Source organism: Tachyglossus aculeatus, chromosome 1 (genome assembly GCF_015852505.1).
Source record: "Tachyglossus aculeatus isolate mTacAcu1 chromosome 1, mTacAcu1.pri, whole genome shotgun sequence".
Classification (NCBI taxonomy): Eukaryota; Metazoa; Chordata; class Mammalia; order Monotremata; family Tachyglossidae; genus Tachyglossus; species Tachyglossus aculeatus.
In genome coordinates this window covers 49,230,209-49,252,594 of record NC_052066.1, presented here as the reverse complement: position 1 = coordinate 49,252,594, position 22,386 = coordinate 49,230,209, and the positions used below count along the sequence as shown (strand labels likewise).

Sequence of the window (22,386 nt, the reverse complement as noted above, 5' to 3'; positions counted from 1 at the left end):
CCCCCCCCCCCCCCAGTGCTTAGAACATCATCATCATCATCATCATCATCATCAATCGTATTTATTGAGAGCTTACTGTGTGCAGAGCACTGTACTAAGCGCTTGGGAAGTACAAGTTGGACAGTGCTTTGCACATTGTAAGTGCTTAACAAATTCCATCATTATTATTATTAGTAGTATTAGAGACCGGACTGTTGCCAATTTGTACTTCCCAAGTGTTTAGTACAGTGCTCTGCACACAGTAAGCACTCAATAAATACGAATAAATGAATGAATAAATGACTATCTAGTGAACACTGGAGAGTCTGTACACTGGCGAATCTGCTGCCTGCCCAACACTGGACTGCCAGTGATTCTTAAACCCTCTCCACGTCAAGCAGAAACTCGAGGCCATCAGCTTTAAGACCCTCAATCAGCTCTTGCCTCTACTTATAATAATAATAATGATGGTATTTCTTAAGCACTTACTATGTGCCAAGCACTGTTCTAAGTGCTGGGGTAGATACCAAGCTAGCAGGTTGTCCCATGCGGGGCTCACAGTCTTAACCCCCATTTTACAGATGAGGTAACCGAGGCCCAGAGAAGTTAAGTGACTTGCCCAAAGTCACACAGCTGACTAGTGGTGGAGCCGGAACCTCTGACTCCCAAACTCATGCTCTTTCCACTAAGCCATGCCCCTTCCAGAGATAAGGTGGAGAATTTAAACTATTTAGGATAGGGGTCAGTAGGCTCAGAGTCTCACCTTACTGTTCACTTCTCCGGGCCTCAGTTACCTCATCTGGAAAATGGGGATTAAGATTGTGAGCCCTATTTGCGACATGGACGGTGTCCAACCTGATTAGCTTGTATCTACCCTGTGCTTAGTACAGTGCCTGGCACATAGTAAGCACTTAATACCATTAAGCAGAAGCAGCGTGGCTCAGTGGAAAGAGCCCGGGCTTTGGAGCCAGAGGTCATGGGTTCAAATCCTGCTCTGCCAATTGTCAGCTGTGTGACTTTGGGCAAGTCACTTCACTTCTCTGGACCTCGGTTACCTCATCTGTAAAATGGGGATTGACTGTGAGCCCCCAGTGGGACAACCTGATCACACTGTAAACTCCCCAGCGCTTAGAACAGTGCTTTGTGCATAGTAAGCACTTAATAAATGCTATTATTATTATTATTATTATTATTAAAAAACCCTGAATACTATGATTATTATTCGCTAGGCAGTTATCATCACCACTCCCCACTGACACCTTCCCCACTATCTTCGCCACTAAGGTGGCGGCAACAGAACCAACCGTGGTGGTGGCAGAATTAGCACAGAAGTTTTTCCTGATTTGTGTCGGTGTTTTCAGAACTGAATCTGGATTTTTAAAAAAATCTGGATTAAAAAAAAAACTTCTTGAAGTTCTTGCAGATTCTCACTCACTTCTGTGCACCGTGTAGTGTTTATATATAAATGTATATATATGTATAAATGTATATATGTATAAATGTATATGTGTATATGTATAAATGTATATATAAATGTATTTCAATTTATTGTGCATTTAGCTTCGAATACAATTGTATTCACATATGCATGGGCTTATCATCATCAATCGTATTTATTGAGCGCTTACTATGTGCAGAGCACTGTACTAAGCACTTGGGAAGTACAAATTGGCAACATATAGAGACAGTCCCTACCCAACAGTGGGCTCACAGTCAAATAGAACAGATATGTACAAGTAAAATAAATAAATAGAGTAATAAATACGTACAAGCATATATACATATATGCAGGTGCTGTGGGGAAGGGAAGGAGGTAAGATGGGGGGATGGAGAGGGGGACAACCTGATCAATCAATCAATCGTATTTATTGAGCGCTTACTGTGTGCAGAGCACTGTACTAAGCGCTTGGGAAGTACAAGTTGGCAACATATAGAGACAGTCCCTACCCAACTGTGGGCTTACAGTCTAGAAGGGGGAGAGAGAGAACGAAACCAAACATACTAACAAAATAAAATAAATAGAATAGATATGTAAAGTAAAATAAATAAATAGTGTAATAAGTATGTACAAACATATATACAGGTGCTGTGGGGAAGGGAAGGAGGTAAGATGGGGGGGATGGAGAGGGGGACGAGGGGGAGAGGAAGGAAGGGGCTCCATAGAATAGATATGTACAAGTAAAATAAATTAATAGAGCAATAAATATGTACAAACATATATACAGGTGCTGCGGGGAAGGGAAGGAGGTAAGATGGGGGGATGGAGAGGGGGACGCGGGGGAGAGGAAGGGACTTATCTACAGGAAATCCCGGGAACTGAGCCATAATATGTTGGTACAGAAATGCGGCTCATTGCGCAGGTAAACCTCGTCCTTTGAAGAGGTATGGGGAAGGGTTCCACATGAATGAATCAACAAGCAAAGAGGGTGGATTTGGGAGAACGTTAGGAAGTTCGGAACAAAAGGGACCGCTTGGCTCATGTCCCGGGATGTTGGAGTTGAGTTGGCCTTTCTTCTCCCACCGTAGCTCCAACCATTCAGACTCTGCTCGCTGACCCTGTGGAATTCAATCAATCGCATTTATTGAGCGCTCACTGTGTGCAAGCACTGTACTAAGCGCTTGGGAAGTCCAAGTGGGCAACATATAGAGACAGTCCCTACCCAACAGTGGGCTCACAGTCTAAAAGAATTCTACTCTGTCGTAGTGATCTCTTAAAATATTGTCACCCATTTCCTCAGAGCCTTTGGGGAACTCTAGTTCAGGATCATTTGCAATCAGTTCATCCAACCCTGCAGAGAGATGTGGGCAATTTTTCAAATTTATGGCAACATGGGCTAGTGGATAGCACAGTGCTCTGCACACAGTAAGCGCTCAATAAATACGATTGAATGACTAAATGAATGAATGAACATGGGCCTAGGAGCCAGAAGGACCTGAGTTCCAATCCCGGCTCCGCCACCTGTCTGCTGTTTGACCCTGGGCAGGTCACTTCACTTCTCTGCATTTCCATTTCCTCATCTGTACAATGGGGATTAAGACTGTGAGCCTCATATCGGACAGAGACCGTGTCCAACCTGATTTGCTTGTATCTACCCCGGCACTTAGTGCAGTGTCTGGCACGGAGAAAGTGCTTAAATAAATGCCAGAATTATTATCATTATTGTGATTATCATTATCATTGTCAAAGTGCTTAAACAAATGCCAGAATTATTATCATTATTGTGATTATCATTATCATTTCTAATTAGATAAAAGGACAAAGGAGAGGAGAACAAACAACTCTTTTTTTTCACACTCAACTTTGTTTATCTAGTAATTGTGTCACTGTCTCTGCCACTTCATGGATCCGCCTTTCTTCTCCACCTTCACAGTGATTCTGTACTATGTGCTGTGCACATAGTAAGCGCTCAATAAATACGATTGATGACGATTGATGATGATTCCAGGTTCAAACCTTCTTCACCCTTAGAGCTGGATTACTGAGTCCCCTTTCTCACTGTCCCACCTGCTTCCAACCTCTTCTCACCTCTGCCTATCCAAATGCAGATGCCAAATCATCTCGCTAAACTCTCAGGTACTAGGAGGCTCATCCCACTCCGTAGACAGTAATAATAATAATGATAATAATAGTGATAATTCTGTTATTTGTTAAGCACTTACTATGGACCAGGCACTGTACTAAGCACTGGGGTGGTTACAAGCAAATCAGGTTGCAGGTTGGACACGGTCCCTGTCCCACTTGGGCTCACGGTCTCAATCCCTGTTTTACAGATGAGGTAACCGAGGCACAGAGAAGTGGTGTGACTTGTCCAAGGTCACACAGCGGACAAGTGGTGGAACCGAGATTAGAACCCCTGACCTTCTGACACCCGGGCCACTATGCCATGCAGGCTGACTTGGGTATGGGGCATCCAAAAACGAGAATGACCACACTAAGCTAAATCTGGAGCTCAATCAATCAGTCAGGGCTCTACACATAGTAAACAATCAATAAATACCATTGTTTGATTGATCAGTGGTATTTACTGAGTACTTATAGTGTGCAGAGCACTGTACTAAGTGCTTGGAAGAGTACAGTACACTGAGAAGCAGTGTGGCTCAGTGGAAAGAGCACGGGCTTTGGAGTCAGAGGTCATGGGTTCGAATCCCCCCTCCACCACATGTCTGCTGTGTGACCTTGGGCAAGTCACTTAACTTCTCTGGGCCTCAGTTACCTCATCTGTAAAATGGGGATTAAGACTGTGAGCCCCACATGGAACAACTTGATCACCTTGTATCCCCCCCAGCGCTTAGAACAGTGCTCTGCACATAGTAAGCCCTTAACAAATGCCATTATTATTACAGTATAATAGAGTAGGTAGACACAATCCCTACCCTCAAGGAGCTTTGGAAGTAGCATGAACTAGTAGCCTAGTAATAATAATAATAGCATTTATTAAGTGCTTACTATGTGCAAAGCACTGTTCAAAGTGCTGGGGAGATTACAAGGTGATCAGGTTGTCCCACGGGGGGCTCACAGTCTTAATCCCATTTTACAGATGAGGTAACTGAGGCACAGAGAAGTGAAGTGACTTGCCCAAAATCACACAGCTGACAGTTGGCGGAGCCGGGATTTGAACCCATGATCTCTGACTCCAAAGCCCGGACTCTTTCCACTGAGCCATGATAGAAGTCAGAAGGACCTGGCTTCTAATCCCGGTTCCACCACCTGTCGGCTGTGTGGCCTTGGACAAATCACTTCACTTCTCTGGGTTTCGGGTACCTCATCTGTAGAATGGGAATTAAGACTGCGAGTAGAGGGGGAAACGGACATTAAAAGAAATTGCAGATGCATATGTACATAAGTGCTATGCGGCTTTTGCGGGGGTGAAAAATCCAAGGGTTTAAAGGATAGAAACCCAAGTACATAGGTGAAGCAGAAAGGAGGGCGAATAGAGGAAGTGAGGATTTACTTAGTCCTGGAAGGCCTGTCAGAGAAGATATGATTTTCATGGGGCTTTATAGACAGGAAGAGTGATGGTCTGTCAGGCATGAAGAGGGAGGGATCTTCCAGTCCGGCGGAAGGACATGGACAAGATATATGAGAGCAAGGGACAGTGAACTCCTTGAACGAGTTGTCTACACTCGCTGCCTAGAATTCCTCAATAACAACTCTCTCCTCGACCCCCTCCAGTCTGGCTTCCGTCCCCTACATTCCAAGGAAACTGCCCTCTCAAAGGTCACCAATGACCTCCTGCTTGCCAAATCCAGCGGCTCCTACTCTGTCCTCCTCGACCTCTCAGCTGCCTTTGACACTGTGGACCACCCCCTTCTTCTCAACACACTATCTGACCTTGGCTTCACAGACTCCGTCCTCTTCTGGTTCTCCTCTTACCTCTCCGGTCGTTCTTTCTCAGTCTCTTTTGCAGGCTCCTCCTCCCCCTCCCATTCTCTCACTGTGGGGGTTCCCCAAGGTTCAGTGCTTGGTCCCCTTCTGTTCTCGATCTACACGCACTCCCTTGGTGACCTCATTCGCTCCCACGGCTTCAACTATCATCTCTACGCTGATGACACCCAGATCTACGTCTCTGCCCCTGCTCTCTTCCCCTCTCTCCAGGCTCACATCTCCTCCTTCCTTCAGGACATCTCCATTTGGATGTCTGCCCACCACCTAAAGCTCAACATGTCGAAGACTGAACTCCTTGTCTTCCCTCCCAAACCTTGCCCTCTCCCTGACTTTCCCATCTCTGTTGACGGCACTACCATCCTTCCCATCTCACAAGCCCACAACCTTGGTGTCATCCTCCACTCCGCTCTCTCATTCACCCCTCACATCCAAGCCGTGACCAAAACCTGCCGGTCTCAGCTCCACAACATTGCCAAGATCCGCCCTTTCCTCTCCATCCCAACTGCTACCCTGCTCATTCAAGCTCTCATCCTATCCCGTCTGGAATACTGCATCAGCCTTCTCTCTGATCTCCCATCCTCGTGTATCTCTCCACTTCAATCCATACTTCATGCTGCTGCCCGGATTATCTTTGTCCAGAAACGCTCTGGGCATATATCACTCCCCTCCTCAAAAATCTCCAGTGGCTACCAATCAATCTGCGCATCAGGCAGAAACTCCTCACCCTGGGCTTCAAGGCTGTCCATCACCTCGCCCCCTCCTACCTCACCTCCCTTCTCTCCTTCTACAGCCCAGTCCACACCCTCCGCTCCTCCGCCGCTGATCTCCTCACCGTACCTCGCTCTCGCCTGTCCCGCCATCGACCCCCGGCCCACGTCATCCCCCGGGCCTGGAATGCCCTCCCTCTGCCCCTCCGCCAAGCTAGCTCTCTTTCTCCCTTCAAGGCCCTGCTGAGAGCTCACCTCCTCCAGGAGGCCTTCCCAGACTGAGCCCCTTCCTTCCTCTCCCCCTCGTCCCCCTCTCCATCCCCCATCTTACCTCCTTCCCTTCCCCACAGCACCTGTATATATGTATATATGTTTGTACATATTTTTTTACTCTTTATTTATTTATTTTATTTGTACATATCTATTCTATTTATTTTATTTTGTTAGTATGTTTGGTTTTGTTCTCTGTCTCCCCCTTTTAAACTGTGAGCCCACTGTTGGGTAGGGACTGTCTCTATATGTTGCCAATTTGTACTTCCCAAGCGCTTAGTACAGTGCTCTGCACATAGTAAGCGCTCAATAAATACGATTGATGATGATGATGATGATGATGATGAATAGGGTGATATTAGGAGGGCAGAGAGTGTGGGTTGGGTTGTAGTAAATCCACCAAGTAAGACAGGAGAGAGAGCACTGATTGACTATCAAAGTCGATGGCGAGGAGTTTCTCTTTGAGTGGAAGTGGATGCGCAACCAGGGGAGGTTCCTGAGGAATGGGAAGATGCGGGCTAGGCTGTTTTGTAGAATAATGATCCTTGCAGCATAGTGAAGTATGGGCAGAAGAGGGGAGAGACAGGAAGCAGGGAGGTCAACAAGGAGGACGATGCAGCAGACAAGGTAAGACATGATACGTGCCCGGAGACGCTTCACACAATAATGGATGATGTAACCTCTTCCTTATTTCCAATCACTACCGGGACACAGCATGGCATAGTGAATAGAGCCCGGGCCTGAGAGTCACAAGGTCATGGGTTCTAATCCCGGTTCTGCCACTTGTCTGCTGTGTGACCTTGGGCAAATCACTTCACTTCTCTGTGCCTCAGTTACCTCATCTGCAAAATGGGGATTAAGACTGTGAGCCCTATGTGGGACAGGGACTATGTCCAACCTGATTTGCTTGTATCCACTCTGGCGCTTAGTACAGTGCCTACTCCCCTTCCTTCCTCTCCCCCTCGTCCCCCTCTCCATCCCCCCCATCTTACCTCCTTCCCTTCCCCACAGCACCTGTATATATGTATATATGTTTGTACATATTTATTACTCTATTTATTTATTTATTTATTTATTTATTTTACTTGTACATATCTATTCTATTGATTTTGTTAGTATGTTTGGTTTTGTTCTCTGTCTCCCCCTTTTAGACTGTGAGCCCACTGTTGGGTAGGGACTGTCTCTATATGTTGCCAATTTGTACTTCCCAAGCGCCTAGTACAGTGCTCTGCACATAGTAAGCGCTCAATAAATACGATTGATGTTGATGATGATGATAGTACATAGTAAGCAATTAACAAATATCATTATTATTATCAATTCCCTCCCAGCCCATCCCTTCTCTTGCCTCCAACACACTTCTTTCCCAAGGGGGACTCGAAGACCCTTCTACCCTCTCCGTACATACCTGGGCGGGGCCACCAGAAGGAGGTAAGATCTGTTTTCTAGGAAGCAAAGGATGGGGGAAGGGATGTATTGGGAGGAGGAAGGGAAGATGGTAGAAGGCAGAGAGTCCCTCATCTTGGCTTAGTGGAAAGAGCACAGGTTTGGGAGTCAGAAATCATGAGTTCTAATCCTGGCTCCGCCACTTGTCAGCTGTGTGACTCTGGGCAAGCCACTTAACTTCTCTGTGCCTCAGTGACCTCATCTGTAAAATGGGGATTAAGACTGTGAGCTCCACGTGGGACCACCTGATTACCTTGTATCTACCCCCAGTGCATAGAAAAGTGCTTTGCACATAGTAAGCCCTTAATAAATGCCATCATTAACAAATACCATTATTATTATTATTATTATTAATAATCCCTTCCCGATTCTGTTCTGTCTTCTGCTTAAGCACTGAATTACCCCTCTGAATTACTCCCCAGAGCCCACCATCCCACTCCATTGCTTTGTAATCCACTCTTGGAGATTCCCAATCACAGCCACAACCACAAGCACAGTGGGTCCTAGTCTCTTGAGTCACCAAAACCTCCATCCCCACTCCTGTCCCTGCTGTAAGAGCCTCCTCTAGACTGCAAACTCACTGTGGGCAGAGAATGTGTCTGTTATATTGTTATATTAATAATCGGGACATTTGTTAGGCACTTACTATGTGCCAGGCACTGTACTAAGCTCTGGGGTCTTGTCTTATGCTGTTAAGTCGTTTCCAACCTGTAGAGACTCCAAAGGCACCTGTCTCCCAGAAGACCCCACCTCCATCTGCAATTGTTCTAGGAGTGTATCCATGGAGTTTTCTTGGCAAAAATATGGAAGTGGTTTACCATTGCCACCTTCCGCACAGTAAACTTGAATCTCCGCCCTCAGCTCTCTCCCAGTGCCACTGCTGCCCAGCATAGTGCTCTGCACATAGTAAGCGCTCAATAAATACGATTGATGATGATAGGTGAGTTTTGACTTGCAGTAGATTGCCTTCCACTAGCTAACCACTGCCCAAGCTAGGATTGGAATGGATAGGCCTCCGCTTGAATCTCCCTCCCGTAGCTGAGACTGGTAGAGGACTGGAAACTCTCCAGGGGTGGTCCTGAGAGGGGAAAAACTGGAGTGGATACAAGCAAATCAGTTTGTACCCCGTCCCTGTCCCATGCAGGGCTCACAGTCTCTATCCCCATTGTACAGATGAGGTAACGGGAGACCCAGAGAAATGAAATGACTTGCTCAAGGTTATACAGCCTTTCTGATCTCCCATCCTCCTGTCTCTCCCCACTTCAGTCTATACTTCACTCTGCTGCCCAGATTATCTTTCTACAGAAATGCTCTGGGCACATCACCCCCCTCCTCAAAAATCTCCAGTGCTTGCCATCAACCTTCGCATTAAGAAAAACTCCTCACTATTGGCTTCAAAGCTCTTCATCACCTTACCCCCTCCTACCTCACCTCCCTTCTCTCCTTCTCCAGCCCAGCCCACACCCTCCGCTCCTCTGCCGCCGCTAACCTCCTCACTGTACCTCGCTCTCGCCTGTCCCACCGTCGACCCCTGCCCCACGTCCTACCTCTGGCCTGGAATGCCCTCCCTCCTCACATCCACCAAACTAGCTCTCTTCCCCCCTTCAAAGCCCTACTGAGAGCTCACCTCCTCCAGGAGGCCTTCCCAGACTGAGCCCCCCTTTTCCTCTGCTCCTCCTCACCTCCCCCATCACCCCTACTCCCTCCATCTGCCCTACCCACTTCCCCGCCCCACAGCACTTGTCTATATTTGTACATATTTATTACTCTATTTATTTGCTGATAATGTGTATATTTCTATAATTCTATTTATCTTTTTTGATGCTTCTGATGCCTGTCTACTTGTTTTGTTTTGTTGTCTGTCTCCCCCTTCTAGACTTTGAGCCCATTGTTGGGTAGGGATTGTCTCTATCTGTGGCAGAATTGTACTTTCCAAGCACTTAGTACAGTGCTCTGCATACAGTAAGCGCTCAATACATGCGAATGAATGAATGAATGAATGAATATTCATGAATATTCATGTTCATTCATAGAACACAGTCTTTTAGACTGTGAGCCCACTGTTGGGTAGGGACTGTCTCTATATGTTGCCAATTTGTACTTCCCAAGCGCTTAGTACAGTGCTCTGCACATAGTAAGCGCTCAATAAATATGATTGATGATGATGATGATGAATACAGCAGACAAGTGGCAGAGCTTGGATTAGAGCCCATGTCCTTCAGAATTCCAGGCCTGTTCTCTATCCACTTGGCTGCTTCACTGCTTAGAACAGTGCTCTGCACACAGTAAGTGCTCAATAAATACAATTGACTGCTGAAAGCCTACTTCAAGTTCAGCCAGATGAAGCAAACTTCCCCCGAGTTGGGGTCAGGCACAGTGCTGTTCTTTCCCATGGCGACTGGAACCTAAGAAATGGTGTGCAAATCTAGGGAGAATGCTGCAGTCATTCACAATATATCCATATTTCATAGAACACCATCAGAGCTGAATCATGGGATAGGATTGAACTAAGAAAATACAGCCAAAGTAAAATTAAATTAAAAACAGCATTTGCAAACAGAGAAAAGTAAAGTAGTTATAAAAAGCCAATATCCAAGCCTCAAAGGGTAACTGGGACAGAGGAAAGCTGAAATTAAACAGGAAGGCCAGTCAGGGGATGGAGCACAAGACAGGAATGAAGAACAGAGAGCTGAAAATGATGTCACCAGAGAAGAGAAAAAAATGGAAATCTTGGCCTGAAGCACTGAGAAGACATGAAGGAAATGAGAAACAAATGTATTGTTCACTGAAATAGAAATGATCTGTGTTATTCTGCAAAGAGCAAGAAATCTGTAAGTGTTTTGAGAAGTACCTTAGGACCTTCTTTGCAAAAATGAAGGGCGAATCTTATCATGAAACCATAATGTAGAATTCCAACTGCGTGGCAAGATTGAGAAGTGAAAAAACATTGTGAAAAAATGAGAAGGAACTATTACCTTCCAGTGGGTGTTTGCTCAAAAAGCACCCACATGCAGATCTCTTGAGGGAAGAAAACCGAAATTGCCTCCTTTTGATATCATGATTACATTTTCTACCATTCTATATAGCTGTATTCTGATTTTCTGCATGAGTAAACCCGAGCCATATATTTTCCACACTAATTAAATGAATGTGCAACCATATGTCTTTCATTATCCCTCAGCATTGGCTGGTAAATTGTTCAGGTTGCCCTCAGTGTAGCTCAAAAAAGGTTGATTAGTGATAGTACATCTGCTCAATCATAGAGGCTACTACAGTGAAGGTGATGAGGAAACAGAAAAGGGCTTTGTGTAAGCCCATTGTGGGTAGAGAACATGTCTACAGACTCTATTTGTGGCTTAGTGGAAAGAGCACGGGCTTGGGAGCAGGAGGACATGAGTTCTAATCCCGGCTGCGCCACTTGTCTGCTGTAGGACCTTGGGCATATCACTTAACTTGTATCTCCCCCAGCGCTTGGAACATAGTAAGTGCTTAACAAATACCATCATTATTATTAACTTCTCTGTGCCTCAGTTCCCTCATCTGTAAAATGGGGATTAAGACTGTGAGCCCCACATGGGACAACCTGATTACCTTGTAGCCACCTCAGCCCTTAAAACAATGCTTGGCACATAGTAAGCACCTAACAAATACCATAATTATTATTCTTATCTATACCTCGATCTCATCTGTACCGCCTCCAACCCCTTGTCCATTTCCTACCTCTGACCTGGAACTCTCTCCCTCTCCATAGACAATCGCCACTCTCCCCACCTTCAAAGCCTTATTAATAATAATAATAATAATAATGGCATTTGTTAAGCGCTCACTATGTGCAAAGCACTGTTCTAAGCGCTGGGGGGATACAAGGTGATTAAGTTGTCCCACGTGGGGCTCACAGTCTTAATCCCCATTTTACAGATGAGGTAACTGAGGCTCAGAGAAGTTAACTGACTTGCCCAAGGTCACACAACAGACATGTGGTGGAGCTGGGATTCAAACCCATGATTTCTGTCTCAAAAGCCCGTGCTCTTTCCACTGAGCCACGCTGCTTCTCTAAAATCATATTCAATTGATTGATATCATATTTATTGATTGATTGATATCATATTTAACTGATAATCAATTAAAATCACATCTCCTCCAAGAGGCCTTCCCTGAGTAAGCCCTCTTTTCTCTTTCTCTCCTTTCTGTGTCACCTAGGCACTTATAACTGTACCCTTTAAGTACCCGATAATTATGGTACTTGTTAAACGCTTACTATGTACCAAGCACTGTTCTAAATGCTGGGGTAGATACAAGTTAATCACAGTTCCTGTCCCACTTGGGGCTCACACTCTTATCCCCATTTTTTTACAGATGAGGTAACTGAGGCCCAGAGAAGTGAAGTGACTTGTCCAGGGTCACTTAGTAGACCCGTGGCAGAGCCAGGAGTAGAGCCCAGGTCCTTCTGATTCCCAGGCCCGGGCTCTAGCCACTAAGCCACACTGTTTCTCAATAATCGATGTTCATCCCACCCTCAGTCCCACAGCACACAGGAAACACTTAATAAATACCACTGATGGACTGAAAAAACAGACAATAACCTCGTTACAGCTGGAATATAGTGATTTATCAAGTGATTTGGGAAAGTTTGGGGAAACGATGAAAAGTTTTGCTTTAGCTGTCTTGAGCATGAGGCGTACTATGTCTATGTAGACCTTTAGTTTGGTCTGGAACTGATCCCAAGATGTTACACACTCACCTTGATGAGTTCTCGGAGGATGTGTGGATCTTCTTAATTCAGTTTTCTTATTCCTTTATTTATTCTTATATTTACAGTGGTACTTATTAAGCATTTACATTGTGCCAAGCACTGTGCTAAATACTGGGTAGATATGAGATAACCAGGTTAGGCAATCAATCGATCGATCATATTTATTTATTGAGCACTTACTATGTACAGCGCCCCATACTAAGTTCTCGGGAGAGTACAGTATGTATAATCAATCAATCAATCATATTTATGGAGCGCTTACTGTACAAGCGCTTGGGAAGTACAAGTTGGCAACATATAGAGACGGTCCCTACCCAACAGTGGGCTCACAACAGAGTTGGTAGATATGTTCCCTGCTTACAATGAGTTTATAATCTAGAGGAGGAGATAGACATTAATATAAATACATACATGAATAAATAAACAGATAATATTGAGCACTTACTGTGTACAGAGCCCCATACTAAGCTCTTGGGAGAGTACAGTATAACAGAGTTGGTAGATCTGTTCCTGCTTAGAACGAGTTTATAATCTAGAGGAGGAGACAGACATTAACACAAATACATACATGAATAAATAAACAAATAATATTGAGCACTTACTGTGTACAGAGCCCCATACTAAGCTCTTGGGAGAGTACAGTACAACAGAGTTGGTAGATATGTCCCCTGCTTAGAACGAGTTTATAATCTAGAGGAGGAGACAGACATTAATATAAATCCATACATGAATAAACAAATAATATTAAGCACTTACTTTGTACAGAGCCCCATACTAAGCTCTTGGGAGAGTACAGTACAACAGAGTTCGTAGATATGTTCCCTGCTTAGAACGAGTTTATAATCTAGAGGAGGAGACAGACATTAATATAAATCCATACATGAATAAACAAATAATATTAAGCACTTCCTTTGTACAGAGCCCCATACTAAGCTCTTGGGAGAGTACAGTATAACAGAGTTGGTAGATATGTTCCCTGCTTAGAACGAATTTATAATCTAGAGGAGGAGAGAGACATTAATATAAATCCATACATGAATAAACAAATAATATTAAGCACTTATTGTGTACAGAGCCCCATACTAAGCTCTTGGGAGAGTACAGTATAACAGAGTTGGTAGATATGTTCCCTGCTTTGAACGAGTTTATAATCTAGAGGAGGAGACAGACATTAATATAAATCCATACATGAATAAACAAATAATATTGAGCACTTACTTTGTGCAGAGCCTCATACTAAGCTCTTGGGAGAGTACAGTATAACAGAGTTGGTAGATATGTTCCTGCTTAGAACGAGTTTATAATCTAGAGGAGGAGACAGACATTAACAGAAATACATACATGAATAAATAAACAAATAATATTGAGCACTTACTGTGTACAGAGCCCCATACTAAGCTCTTGGGAGAGTACAGTATAACAGAGTTGGTAGATATGTTCCCTGCTTAGAACGAGTTTATAATCTAGAGGAGGAGACAGACATTAATAGAAATACATACATGAATAAATAAACAAATAATATTGAGCACTTACTGTGTACAGAGCCCCATACTAAGCTCTTGGGAGAGTACAGTGTAACAGAGTTGGTAGATATGTTCCCTGCTTGGAACGAGTTTATAATCTAGAGGAGGAGACAGACATTAATATAAATACATACATGAATAAATAAACAGATAATATTGAGCACTTACTGTGTACAGAGCCCCATACTAAGCTCTTGGGAGAGTACAGTACAACAGAGTTGGTAGATATGTTCCCTGCTTAGAACGAGTTTATAATCTAGAGGAGGAGACAGACATTAATATAAATCCATACATGAATAAACAAATAATATTGAGCACTTACTTTGTACAGAGCCCCATACTAAGCTCTTGGGAGAGTACAGTACAACAGAGTTGGTAGATATGTTCCCTGTTTAGCACGAGTTTATAATCTGGAGGAGGAGACAGACATTAATATAAATCCATACGTGAATAAACAAATAATATTGAGCACTTACTTTGTGCAGAGCCCCATACTAAGCTCTTGGTAGAGTACAGTATAACAGAGTTGGTAGATATGTTCCCTGCTTAGAACGAGTTTACAATCTAGAGGAGGAGACAGACATTAATAGAAACACATATATGAATAAATAAACAAATAATATTGAGCACTTACTGTGTACAGAGCCCCATACTAAGCTCTTGGGAGAGTACAGTATAACAGAGTTGGTAGATATGTTCCCTGTTTAGCACGAGTTTATAATCTAGAGGAGGAGACAGACATTAATATAAATACATACATGAATAAACAAACAAACAAGTAAATCAGGTAGTGTCCCTGATCTAAACGGGGCTCACAATCTAAGAGGGAGGGAGTTTCAGTAACTCGCCTAAAGTCATACTGCAGGTCAGTGGCAAGAGGAGACTAGAACCCACGTTGCCCGATTCGGTCCCCTGTTCTTTCCACTAGGCCACACTACCTTATCTGTCGGACAGTGTGCTGTCTAGGTAACAGAATTCTGGAACAGTATTTAGGTCTGTGTTTTTTGCCAATATAAATTTTTGGATGCGGGTCAGGTTGATCGATCACCTTGGTTTTCTTTGGATTCCACACCAGGTCCCAACACCTGGCTGTTTAAAGCCAAGTGGTTTTCTGACATCGGCATGCTCCTAGGGGAAGCAGCGTGGCTCAGTGGAAAGAGCCCAGGCTTTGGAGTCAGAGGTCATGGGTTCAAATCCTGGCTCCGCCACTTAATAATAATAATAATGATGGCATTTATTAAACGCTTACTATGTGCAAAGCACTGTTCTAAGCGCTGGGGAGTTTACAAGGTGATCAGGTTGTCCCACGTGGGGCTCACAGTCTTATTCCCCATTTTACAGTTGAGGTAACTGAGGCACAGAGAAGTTAAGTGACTTGCCCAAAGTCACACAGCTGACAATTGGTGGAGCCGGGATTCGAACCCATGACCTCTGACTCCAAAGCCCGTGCTCTTTCCACTGAGCCACACTGCTTCTCAGCTGTGTGACTTTGGGCAAGTCATTTCACTTCTCTGGGCCTCAGTTCCCTCATCTGTAAAATGGGGATTAAGACTGTGAGCCCCCCGTGGGACAATCTGATCACCTTGTAAACTCCCCAGTGCTTAGAACAGTGCTTTGCACATAGTAAGCGCTTAATAAATGCCATCATCATCATTATGATTATTATTAAGGTACAGACAGAAGACAGCAATGACTGTCTCTGAGACTTTGGATGATGCTTGAAGTCTGTTGAGTTGGAAGAGTTTTCCAGAGGCACTGAAGCGTATTCTGATACTTACATCTAGGTTTCCCGGCATGACTCCATAAAATAAACTAAACAGGACAGAACATATTAAACATCCTTACTTTACTCCATTGGTAATGGTAAATGGATGAGATCGGACAACTCCTGACTCTGACCTGGCCAGCCATCATTCATTCAATCGTATTTATTGAGCGCTTACTGTGTGCAAAGCACTGTACTAAGCGCTTGGGAAGTACAAGTTGGCAACATATCAAGATGGTCCCTACTCAATAATGGGCTCACAGTCTAGAAGGGGGAGACAGACAACAAAACAACAAAAACAAAAACAAAAACAACAAAACAAAACAAAACAGCCATGCCATAATGAACTAGTCTCAGAACCTTAATGAATTTTACAGGGCAGCCAAATTTGCTAAGATAGTTCAAGGGACCAATGTGGCTTACTGGATGGAGCACGGGCCTGGGAATCAGAAGGACCTGGCTTCGAATCGCAGCTCCACCACATGTCTGCTGTGTGACCTTAGGCAAGTCACTTAACTTCTCTGTGCCTCAGTTACCTCATCTGTAACCTCATCTTTAAAATCTGTAAAGTGTGAGCCCCAAGTGGGACAGGGATTGGAACAAAACCGATTGACCTATATCTACCCTATATCTACCTCTCGCTTCTCTTCAAAGCGCATAAATCTTTCGACTTTTACTAAATATTTCCGTGGAGAAGAGTAATTTTTTTTTTGAGCAGCAACGTGGCTCAGTGGAAAGAGCCTGGGCTTTGGAGTCAGAGGTCATGGGTTCAAACCCCAGCTCTGCCAATTGTCAGCCGTGTGACTCTGGGCAGGCCACTTAACTTCTCTGTGCCTCAGTTACCTCATCTGTAAAATGGGGATTAAAACTGTGAGCCCCCCGTGGGACAACCTGATCACCTTGTAACCTCCCCAGTGCTTAGAACAGTGCTTTGCACATAGTAAGCATTTAATAAATACCATCGTCATTATTATTATTATTACCCCAACATTTAGACAGTGTTTGGCACATATTCTTTCATTCAGTTGTATTTATTGAGTGCTTACTGTGTGCAGAGCACTGTACTAAGCACTTGGGAGAGTACAATACAACAATAAACAAACACATTATCTGCCCACAATGAGCTTACAGTCTAGAGGTGGGGAGACAGACATCAGTACAAATAAATAAATGACAGATATGTACATAAGTGCTGTGGGGGTGGGACGGGGGAAGAGCAAAGGAAGCAAGTCAGGGCGATGCAGAAAGCAGTGAGGAAGAAGCCATTGGAGAGTGAACATTTGAAGATGGCTTTTAGGGAGGGAAGAGAGGAGAGGGAGAGAGTTTTGATAAGGTGTGAAGGAATGGGGTCCGATATGTAGGTGGAAGGGATGGTTTTTGAGAGGAGGCAGGAGATCTCCTCTAGAAATACTTCTGGGAAGGATGGGAGAATTGATGAGGGGGCCAAAAGGGAGAGGGATTGAGGACGGGCAGGGACGATTTTAGGAAGCTCACACCTGATAGTGTCAATTTTCTTAATAAAGTAGGTGGTCAGGTCACTAGGGGCAAGGGATTCAGGGGCAGAGGGGAGGTGGGGGGACAGGGACCTGAGGAGGGAGTTGTATGTTTGGAACAACTGGCGAGGGTGATGGGCATGGGTGTCAATAAGAGTGGAGAAATAGTTTTGCTGCACAGAGGGCAGAGTTAAAGCATGAAAGGATAAACTTGAAGTGACCAAGTCGGCCTGATGTTTAGATTTCTGCCAACAGCGTTCTGCAGCTCGAGCACAAGAGCAGAGAAGGCGGACTGCGCAGGTGATCCAGGGCTGTGAGTTCATTCATTCATTCAATCGTATTTATTGAGTGCTTACTGTGTGCAGAGCACTGCACTAAGCGCTTGGGAAGTACAAATGGGCAACATATAGAGAGGGTCCCTACCCACCAACGGGCTCACAGTCTAGAAGGCTCACAGTCTAGTTAGTGGTAGTTAGTGATAAGAGATGGTAAGAGTGGTAAGAGATCAACAGAGGGATAGGGGAGCAAGTGAGTTGAGTTCAGTAGAGAGGGTGGTATTGAGAGCGTCTATTTGGTCATCATCATCATCATCATCATCATCAATCGTATTTATTGAGCGCTTACTATGTGCAGAGCACTGTACTAAGCGCTTGGGAAGTACAAATTGGCAACATATAGAGACAGTCCCTACCCAACAGTGGGCTCACAGTCTAAAAGGGGGAGACAGAGAACAAAACCAAATATACTAACAAAATAAAATAAATAGAATAGATATGTACAAATAAAATAAATAAATAAATAAATAGAGTAAAAAATATGTACAAACATATATACATATATACAGGTGCTGTGGGGAAGGGAAGGAGGTAAGATGGGGGGGATGGAGAGGGGGACGAGGGGGAGAGGAAGGAAGGTGCTCAGTCTGGGAAGGCCTCCTGGAGGAGGTGAGCTCTCAGCAGGGCGTTGAAGGGAGGAAGAGAGCTAGCTTGGTGGATGGGCAGAGGGAGGGCATTTCAGGCCCGGGGGATGACGTGGGCCGGGGGTCGATGGCGGGACATGCGAGAGCGAGGTACGGTGAGGAGATCAGTGGTGGAGGAGCGGAGGGTGCGGACTGGGCTGTAAAAGGAGATGATCTCCCTTGGTCATCAAGGAGATGACCTCCCTTGGTCATCAAGGGAGAGTAGTTTGGGTATGGAGGCTAAGTGGAGCACGATGATTTGAGAAAACAGGATGGCGTCCAGGGATCAGAGGTCTCTGTGGGGGAATAGTACAGAGAGTAAGTGCTTAGCGAGTTCCATAATTACGATTGTTATCATTATTATTATCCTTATTGTAGTGATAGTCTCTTGTAATCAATCAATCAATCAATCGTATTTATTGAGTGCTTACTGTGTGCAGAGCACTGTACTAAGCGCTTGGGAAGTACAAGCTGGCAACATATAGAGACAGTCCCTACCCAACAGTGGGCTCACAGTCTAAAAGAAACAGGTATTTAATCCTCACTTTACAGATGAGGAATCTGAGGCAGAAAGAACTTAAGTGACTTTCCTAAGGTCACAGGGCAGTCAAGTGGCAGAGCCAGGGTTAGAACCCAGGTCTTCTGACTCCCACTTAGGTTCTCTTTCCACTAGGCTAAGTTAGTACAGTACAATGTCTACATAGATATGAAAACCGTTCTGTGCCATGCAGTGATCTGAAGAAACTCTGTGAGCCCAAGAATGTTTGGCCAATGGCATTCTCCAGTAGCCAATCCAGGACTACTCTTGCTAGGAACGGTGAGTAATGAAATGCCTCTCTATCTAATTATTCAATTATTCATTCAATCAATTGTATTTATTGAGCACTTACTGTGTGCAGAGCACTGTACTAAGCGCTTGGGAAGCACAAGTTGGCAACATATAGGGACGGTCCCTACCCAACAGCCGGATCACAGTCTAGAAGGGGGAGAAGGGGGTTATCTGCTTGAAGATGGTGAGGATTGGTAGCGTCTTGGAAATCCTGTGGCATATTTAACCGTTTTGACCCCTTTCTCACCTTCCTTCTCTCTTTTTCCATGCTGACTCTGACCCTCGGAGACTTCAACATCCACATGGATGTACCCGGTGACTCCTCTGCCGCCCGCCTTCTATCTCTCCTTGACTCTGCCAACCTCCTGCTCCACCCCACCTCGCCCACTCACCAACTTGGTTACACCCTCGACCTCATCATCTCCTACTGCTGCACTATCTCCACCTTCACCAACTCTGAAATCCCTCTCTCTGACCTTCTCACCTGCCTCTTCTCTCACACTCTCCCTCCCTGTAAATCTGTATTACTCCCTCACAGAGACCTCCGCTCTCTTGACCCTATCCAACTCTCTCAGCGCATCACACCCCACCTTGCCTCCCTATCAACTCTACCCACTCTTGATGACCAAATTGATGCTCTCAACTCCACCCTCTCTACTCAACTCAACTCACTCACTCCCCTATCTCTTCGTCGCTCTCACACCACTAACCCACAGCCCTGGGTCACTGCCACTGTCCCCCTCCTTCACTCTTATGCTCAAGCCGCTGAACACTGCTGGCAGAAGGCTAAACACCAGGCCAACCTCGTCCACTTTAATTTATCCTTTCCTGCCTTAACTCTGCCCTCTCCTCTGCCAGCAAACCTATTATTCTTCCCTCATTGACAACCATGCTCATCACCCTCTCAGTTGTTCCAAACATTTAATGCCCTCCTCAGGCCCTCTCCCCCTCCCCAGTCCCTCACCCCCAACGATCTGGCCACCTACTTCATCAGGAAAATTAACGCCATCTGGTCTGAGCTCCCTTAAATCACCCCTCCCCCTTCTCCTTCACCCCCACTCTCGGCCCCATCCTCTACTTTCCCATCCTTCCCAGCAGTATCTTCACAGATCTCCTCCCTCCTCTCAAGTGCCAACCCCTCCACCTGTGCTTCAGACCCCATTCCTCTCACCTTATAAAAACCCTCACCCCTTCCCTCCTCCCCTCCTTAACTTCCATCTTGAACCAATGACTCATCAGTGACTTCTTCCCCTCTGCCTTCAAATATGCCATCTCCCCCATCCTGAAAAACCCTCCCTTCACCCCACAGCCCCCTCCATTTATTGCCCCAACTCCCTCTTACCCTTCCTTTCCAAACTCTAGAGCAAGTTGTCTAAACTCGCTGCCTCAAATTCCTCAACTCCAGCTCTCTCCTGGATCCCCTCCAATCTGGCTTCCGTCCCTACACTCCACTGAAACTGCCCTCTCAAAGGTCACCAACGACCTCCTTCTTGCCAAATCCAATGGCTCCTACTCCACCCTAATTCTCCTCGATGTCTCAGCTGCCTTTGACACCATCGACCATTCCCTTCTCAACATTTTATCCAACCTTGTCTTCACAGACTCCATTGCCTTCTGGTTCTCCTCTTATCTCTCTGGCCATTCATTCTCAGTCTCCTTCATGGGTTCCTCCCCCCCCACCCCATCCCTTAACTGTAGGGGTTCCTCAAGGGTCAGTTCTTAGTCCCTTTCTGTTCTCCATCTATACTCACTCCCTTGATGAATTCATTTGCTCCCATTGCTTCAACTATCATCTCTCCGCAGATGATACCCAAATCTGTATCTCCTCCCCGTTCTCTCTCCCTCCCTCCAGCCTCACATCTCCTCCTGCCTTCAGGACATCTCTACTTGGATGTCCTCTCGCCACCTAAAACTCAACATGTCCAAGACAGACCTCCTTATCTCCCTTCCCAAACCCTGTCCTCTCCCTGACTTTCCCATTACTGTGGATGACACTAACATCCTTCCCATCTCACAAGCCCGCAACCTTGGTGTCATCCTTGACACCGCTCTCTCATTCACCCCACACATCCAATCCGTCACCAAAACCTGCTGGTCTCACCTTCACAACATCGCTAAGATCTGCCCTTTCCTCTCCATCCAAACCTTGTTAATACAATCATTCATCCTAACCTGACTGGATTATTGCATCAGCATCCTTGCTGATGTCCCAACCTCCTGTCTCTTCTCACTTCAGTCTATACTTCACTCTGCTGCCTGGATTATCTTTCTACAGAAACACTGTGGACATGTCACTCCCCTCCTCAAAAATCTCCAGTGGTTGCCTATAAACCTTCATATGAAGCAAAAACTCCCCATTATTGGCTTTCAAAGCTGTCCATCACCTTACCCCCTCCTACCTCACCTCCCTTCTCTCCTCTCCACCTCAGCCCACACACTCTGTTCCTCTGCCACTAACCTCCTCACTGGGCTTTGTTCTCGCCTGTCCCGCCATCGACCGCTGGCCCATGTCCTACCTCTGGCCTGGAATGCCCTCCCTCCCCACATCTGCCAAACTAGCTCGCTTCCCCCCTTCAAAGTCTCACTGAAAGCTCACCTCCTCCAGGAGGCCTTCCCAGACTGAGCCCTCCTTTTCCTCTACTCCTCCTCCCCTCCCTCCCTCTGCTCTATGCCCCTCCCCACCCCACAGCACTTGTGTATATTTGTATATATTTGTTATTGTATTTATTTTATTAATGAAATGTATATATAATTCTGTTTATTCATTTTGATGCTATTGATGCCTGTCTACTTGTTTTGTTTTACTGTCTGTCTCCCCGCTTCTAGACTGTGAGCCCATTGTTGGATAGGGATTGTCTCTATCTGTTGCCGAATTGAACTTTCCAAGCACTTAGTACTGTGCTCTGCACACAGTAAGCACTCAGAAGCAGCGTGGCTCAGTGGAAAGAGCTTTAGAGTCAGAGGTCATGGGTTCCAATTCTGGCTCTGCCACTTGTCAGCTGTGTGACTTTGGGCAAGTCACTTCACTTCTCTGGGCCTCGGTTACCTCATCTGTAAAATGAGGATTAAGACTGTGAGCCCCACGTGGGACAACCTGATCACCTCATATCCCCCCAGCGCTTAGAACAGTGCTTTGCACATAGTAAGTGCTGAATAAATGCCATCATCATTATTATTATTATTAATAAATACAATGGAATGAGTTTCCTGTGTTGCATACATCGAGGAAGAGTTTGGATAAGCATTTCAGCAGTGTGTCCCCTCCATTCTTATAACT

The 22,386-nt window shown here is 45.3% G+C and overlaps 1 pseudogene; it reads left to right on the top strand.

The window, feature by feature from the left end:
* The first annotated feature begins 16,468 nt into the window (after positions 1-16,468).
* On the top strand, positions 16,469-16,558 carry LOC119937814 (annotated as a pseudogene).
* The last annotated feature ends 5,828 nt before the right edge of the window (positions 16,559-22,386 follow it).